The sequence below is a fragment of the Vigna umbellata genome, chromosome 1 (assembly GCF_029865625.1).
Source record: "Vigna umbellata cultivar VRB3 chromosome 1, Vumbellata_1.0, whole genome shotgun sequence".
NCBI classification, from domain to species: Eukaryota; Viridiplantae; Streptophyta; class Magnoliopsida; order Fabales; family Fabaceae; genus Vigna; species Vigna umbellata.
This window is the reverse complement of record NC_142165.1, coordinates 36,671,571-36,678,869: the sequence shown is the minus strand read 5'-3', so window position 1 is coordinate 36,678,869 and position 7,299 is coordinate 36,671,571.

Genomic DNA, 7,299 nt, shown 5'->3' with positions numbered 1-7,299 from the left:
GGAAAGTGACTTACGAGCAGATAATCGATTATCACTTACAATAATCGATTATCACGCGATCTGTACCAAAAATATAGTTGTTGCAATGAATCCTAACGGCTGGAAACGGTCATAAACGGCTAGTTTCTCCATTTTTCTTATAAATAGCCCCCTATAATCGATTATGCTCACTTCTTTGCACCCATAACACTGCTGATAACAGTTGAAAAACTGTTATTTTCATGCTTAAAATTGACACAAAAAGCAACCTTTACACTTAGAAACTAGCTTGAAATCATGCTTTTATCCATATTTTCAGAAATAAGAGAGCTGGACAGGTTTATGCTTGATTTCAGTGTTTTTGTGCAGGTTTTAAGGTGAATTTAGTGAAAGAAGTGAAGAAGGAGAGAGATGGAATCAGAAAAGACATCAAAAAGTGCAAAAGGAGAAGCCGAAGTCACCGCTGAGCGGCACTCAGGAAGTCACGGGAGGTCCGTTGAGGGGCAAAATGGCCGTTGAGGGGAAGAAACAACTCACGCACTTACCGCTGAGCGGTAATTTACGGCTGAGCGGCACTTTTATGGGCTTGGACCTAATTTTCTGTAATTTACGAATAATATATAAGCTTTAGGGTTTCCTAGGGTTAGGTATCTTTGGCAGAAACGAAGCAAACACTCTCTCTTCCACCCCTTTGAAGGAGGATCTTGGATGCTCAGGCTTCCTCTTCACCTTTTTAGGGTTTTATCTTTCATTCTTTCATTGTTATTCATCTAGGTTCACCATGAATATGGTGAACTAAACTTTGTATGTTTGTTGGGGAATCAATGTAATCTTTTGAAGCTCTCATATATGGAATTTGTTTTTACATCTTTTATTTAAGATCTATGCTTTCTTTCATCATTAGTTAGGGTTTTTCCTCTTTGCTTAATGCTTGCGTTGTTTAACTCATTCGATGCATGATTATTGGTTTTGTCGATACGGGCACGTACGGGGAAGTCTAGATCCGGGGAATCTCTCCCAATATTATATTGGTTGTCGTTAAGCTCCCGCACTTGATGAACTAATTATTAGGAATGCTAGGAATTGTATGAACTCGTAATTAGGGAGAAGCCTTCTTGAAAGGTACTTTAGAGAGTGGCATTAACAATGATGATTTGAATGTTGAATTCCTAAAATATATGAGAGTGGATAAGATGAAATTGACCCCCAACAACATATTCATACATATATTTCATTGAAAGTGTTTATCTTTTGATTTTGCCATTGATCAAAACCTCATGCATACATGTTTATTTTCGTCTTTTGCATATAAAAATCCAAATATTTCGTCCTTAAGTCTTAGCTAATCAACAAACCACACAACTAAACTAGGCCGTGAGTCCTGATGGACAAATTTGTAAGCACCAAAATATGATGTCACAAACTTGTTTCACAATCGGCAAGTATGACCGAATCGTTCAAGTAATAAAACTTGGTAAGACCAAGTATCGTTCTTCCCAAAGGACTCACGGCCTAGTTTAGTTATGTGATTTCTTGATTAGCTAAGACTTAAGAAAACAATGATTGAAATTTTAATATGCAAGACGAAAATAAACATGTATGCATGAATTGATCAATGGCAAAGACATAAGATAAACACTTTCAATGGATTAAATGAATGAATATGTTGTTGGGGGTCAATTTCATCTCATCCACTCTCATATATTTTAGGAATTCAACATTCAAATCATCATTGTTAATGCCACTCTCTAATGTACCATTCTAGATGGCTTCTCCCTAATCAAATAGTTCATACAATTCCTAGCATTCCTAATGATTAGTTCATGAGTGCAGGAGCTTAAAGGCAACCAATAGAATATTGTCAGTATAATATTGGGAGAAATTCCCCGGATCTAGACTTCCCCGTACGTGTCCGTATCGACAAAACCAATAATCATGCATTAGAATGAGTTAAACAATGCAAGCATTGAGCAAAGAGGAAAAACCCTAACTAATGATGAAAGAAAGCATATGTCTTAATTCAAAGATGTACTCAACAGATTCCATATATGAGAGCTTCAAGAGATTACATTGATTCCCCAACAAACATACAAGGTTTAGTTCACCATATTCATGGTGGACCTAGATGAATAACAATGAAAGTATGAAAGAATAAACCCAATAAAGGTGAAGAGGTAGCCTGAGCATCCAAGATCCTCCTTCAAAGGGGTGAAAGAGAGAGTGTTTGCCTCGTTTCTGCCAAAGATCCCTAACTAAAGGACGTGCAAGCCCTTATATACTAATCTAGAGTTACAAAAGATTACAAAAGTCCAAGCCCAAAAAGTGCCGCTCAGCGCCATTTACCGCTCAGCGGTGGTTACGCGTCTTCTTTCTTCCCCTCAGCGGCCATTTGCCCCTCAGCGGTTCCAACGCCACCTCTTGAGTGCCGCTCAGCGGTAGTTTGCCGCTGAGCGGTGCCTTCGACTTCTCTTTTTGCACTCTTTCTTGTCTTTTCTAATGTCCTCTCTCTCATTCTTCACTTCTTTCACCAAATTCACCTCAAAACCTGCACAAAAACACTCAAATCAAGCATAAACCTGTCCAGCTCTCTTATTTCTGAAAATATAAACAAAATGCATGATTTCAAGCTAGTTTCTAAGTCTAAAGGTTGCTTTTAGTATCACTTTTAAGCATGAAAATAACAGTTTTTCAACTGTTATCACAACCCCAAACTTAGAACTTTGCTTGTCCTCAAGCAAACAAAATGTAACTCCATCTCCAACCAATTCATATGATGGTTCACTCATTCAAAATCCTCTTTTCAAGATAAGTAATAACTTCACTCAAACTTATGACCAAGAGTTAATTCAAGATGTGCACATGCTTTAGTGTTCACAAAGTCATTTAAGTTCCAACAAATGCTATTTTTCATGAATGATCAATCAATTAAGCATGGATGTTCATGTGCTTATGGAATCTTTCCTCACTAGGTAAAGTGTTTCACTCAACACACAAGTGTATAAGAGGTAAAGTGTTTCACTCATTCACTCCACTATCACAATGTCACATGAATCAACTTTGCCTTTCATTTTACCACAATCAAAAACATTCACAAGCATGCATCATCACAAGGACTTTTCAATGGCTTATAATGTGGCTGGGCTAACAAGAAAATTGGTTTTTCTGGATCACAAAATCCTTGAGTTAAGAGAATCATAACAACACAATTATTCTTATTCATTCCCAACTTTCTTTTGCCTCTTTTTTTTTTTTTTTGCATTTGCATTGAGCTTTGCTTCTTTTTCTTTTCTTTGCTTTTTCTTTGCATATTTTTACTTTTAGCTCTTAGCTCAATGCTTTTCCTTCTTCATGTTTCCCCAATAACCCCAAACTTGAACATTTAACAATACCACACAAGATCTTCTACTTAACTCAAGGTAAAGATTTTCAATCAAGGGTGTTCAGTGTATATTTAAGGCTAAGGGTTCAAAGGATAGAACACAACGTGTTCTCTTTTAGAAGGCTAACTTTATGAATTTGGCCAATAAAAAGGGTTTCAAAAACACGGCCTTTGATCATATGATGTAAAACAAGCAATTGATTCAATCATAGAAAACCTGGGCAAAGTCATTCATGCTTTCAAAGTAATAGCATTCAACAATAACAACTCTGGAGCTCAAAACCTCACATATAAGCTCATTCACATTTGACATGCACATCCTGCTTAATTTCACAATCACAATCATGATATTATGCATTTGTTCACAAAGCTTGTGAATCACCTGTATAAGCATTTTAATGTGCACATCACCTCAACATCAATCAATCAATAAGCATCATTCAATCATTACTTATCACACAATCACAGTTAATAGCAAACCATCATAAGGAACCAGGTGTTCAATAGAGTACATCAAACCCTAATCTAAAAACAAAAACAAATAAGTTCAGAAAACTTAAACCACAAAAGCATAATCATATGATAGCATTCATCAGTAAATGCTATCTCAGCTCCTCATCAGTCCGAGCTCTCTGTATCTTCCTCTTCCTCTTCATCATCATCTTCATCAAATGCATCCTCCTCCTCTGCTTCATCTTCCTCCATATCTCTGGCTGAAGCTTCAGCTGCTCTAGCTCCTCCATATACTGGTTCTTCTGGCCAAGCTACCACATTATGGAATTCATCCATAGTCCACCTGTGTGCTGGAGGGGTATCATACATCCCCACTATCATGTCAGCCGTGGCCACCTGCCCTCTGTGGATGGACTGCAACTGAGCACCTATAAGAGACATATACATGTCCCTCATCTGGAATGGTTCTGCCTCATGAGTATCAGCAGAAGTCCTGCCCTGTGCTGGCCTTCTCTCTCTACGAGCCTGGCGTGGTGGAACTGGCTGGGCTGCCTCCTCACCTCCACAATACTGTCTGTAATAGGCCTCATCTATAGCTTTTCGTGGCCTCTCAAATGGTGGAACAGAAGTATCCACCCCAGCTAGCTTGCAAAGGTGAGTGATCAAAGAAGGATGTCCCAGTGGTGCTTTGTTGTTTGAGGTGTTAGCACACACACTAATCTCATCAGCTATCACCTGCCCAATATTAACATTCAAGTTTCTGATAGCACAATAGATGAATAATGCCCTGCTGAGAGTGATATCTGACACATGTGAGCATGGCTGAATGTTGGCATGAGAAAATGCCATCCAATACTTTGCAAGAGGAGTCAAATCTGTCCTCCTAATATTAACCACTGAGCCAGATCTATTCCTTTGGAAGTGTCCTCCAGGTATGCACAATACTCTCTCAACATCCTCAAAGTCAGCACCTTCCTCCATGCTAAGAGCAAACTGGCATTGCTCACCAGCCCACACAGTATCCAGAAAGTTATTGATGGAGTCAGGATCATATCTAATAGCATGGCCTCTAACATAGCCCAAATAATTCTCAGCTGGATAATCACCAATCTTCTTTGCATTGGTGTAGAATTCTTTCACCACAGCTATGTTGGCAGGTGATGGATAAGTGGCTAGCTTCCCCCAATCATTCCCTAACACTTGCTCTCCAAATTGAGGAGCAAAGTTAGGTATCATTCCAACCTTTCTCTCCATTAGAAGTCTCCTGTCCTGAACCACCCTAAAGTGCTTCTCATGTTTCCTAGAGAGGAACCTGCCATTATGGGGCTGCTCTGGTTCCTTTTCCTTTCTCTTGGTTGCCATAGTTTTCAATCTCTTTCCTGAAGAGGATGCCATTCCTGCATTCAAACATAAATCCAAAACCACAGAACATGATGTTAATCATTAGTAAACACAAAACAAAACTCCTTTTGAAGCTAAACCACCGCTGAGGGCCAGAATTTCCCCTCAGCGCCACCAGTGCCACATTCAAACACGCAACAAACCAGAAAAAGCAAATCTGGCAGAGTGCCGCTCAGCGGTAAATGCCGCTCAGCGGTGATCTGCAGATTTTTGCAAATCTCTTTTTAAAACTGTCCTAACTCCACCCAAATGAAATTTTCAGTTTTCCAGTTCATAATCAAGCAGTTTAATCGGTTCAAACATCAAATATATCATCAAATTATGCATAGAAACTAAAACCCCTAAATATTCATGCTTTGACAATCACATTCAAATTCAAGAACCCTAGAATGAACAAAATGCATTTTACTTACTTGGGTGGAGATGCTAGATGATATGAGAATGCTCTCTTCTAACCCCAAACTTTGATGACACACTAGTATAAAAGTGAGTGGAAGAGAAATCTTCTAAAGAGGGAAGAGTAGAAAGATGTGGAAAACCTAGGAGAAGAGGTGTGGAAGTGTTTATGCAGAGAAGAACTTGAAAGAGTGTAAAAACGCGCAGCTTAGGGTTTAAAATTACCCCAATGGGCTCGGGTTCCGCTAAGGGGAACTTAAGCCCATCTGCGTTAGTACCGCTCAGCGGTAAATGCCGCTCAGCGGCACTTTCGTGATGTGCCCTTCTCCTTCTTTTCTTGACCTACGTGCCTTCCTAGCATACCCCTCATAGGTTCCCTGCAATTCAATGTTAAAAATGCTTATGCAAACCCTAACTAAAATAGACAAACAGAAAACAATCAATCAACTGGGTTGCCTCCCAGGTAGCGCTTGTTTAACGTCACGAGCCTGACCCAAAATCCACCAACACCCATCAGTAGGTGTTTCAAACTTACCAGCACCCATCAGTAGGTGCAAAATCTTCTCACCAACACCCATCAGTAGGTGTTACAAACCTAGTATCCTTCAGTAGATGCTGGATCCAACAAAAATATTTACAAAACTAATGTTCACAAATTAAAAATTACAAAACCAAATCAAAAGTTTTTAAATTCACTGGGTTGCCTCCCAGCAAGCGCTCTTTTAATGTCATTAGCTTGACCCAGTAAAGCTCAAGTTCCTTCTTCTTTTTCTTCTTCTTCCTATTCTTCTTTCTACTGAACTTCTTCAGAAATTTGATCAAACCAGGAACCTGTTGCAATGTCTCAATCATAGGAACTTTAATCTCCAATTTCTTGAAGATTTCCATAAAGCACTTAAATTTCTTTTCGTTCCTATGATTCTTCTTTAGATGAGGATGTGATTTTTCATGTGATTTCTTCTTCTTTCCTCTCATCTTCTTTTTCTTCCTTTTTCTCTCCCTAAATTTTCTCTTTTTCTCTTCTTTTATTTTTTTCTTCCTTTCTCTTTTTCTCCTCAACTTCTTTATCTTCACACAAATTTTCTTTCTCTCTTCTCTCTCAACCAATTCTTTTTCTTTTTCTTCATCTTTATCTTTCTCACTCAACTCTTCTTTCTCTTTTCTCTCTACCCTTTCCTCATCTCCCTCTAATTTTTCCTCATCAAGAATCTTGTCACTTTCAGTGATAATGACTTGCCCTTCCTCCTTAAGGTTAACATCAGTATTAACATCATCATTTAATATCTGACTAATGTGACGAAGTTGCATCTCCATTCTTTTACATGATTCTTCAATGCTTTTCTGAGTAGAGTCGGAATTTTTCAAAAATCGTTGAAGGGTGTCCTCCAACCTATCCAAACTTCCTGATAGAAAGGGTTGTTGCTGCCATTGTTGTTGTGGTTGGTTCTCAAATTGTCCAGCAGCTTGCCAAAATTGGCTTTGATCCATGCTTGAGTGAGGTTCCCACCATTGGTTGAGATTACTTTGGTAGAATTGAGTGCCCCTATAATTAAACTCTTGACCAAATTGCATTCTGCAGACATTAGGCACAAAACCCTAAAAACAATTGTTAGCACAAAAAGATAGAGAAAAGAAAATAAAGATTGAAAAGATATAAGAAGATAAGAGATTTAGAAGATAGAATCAAATAA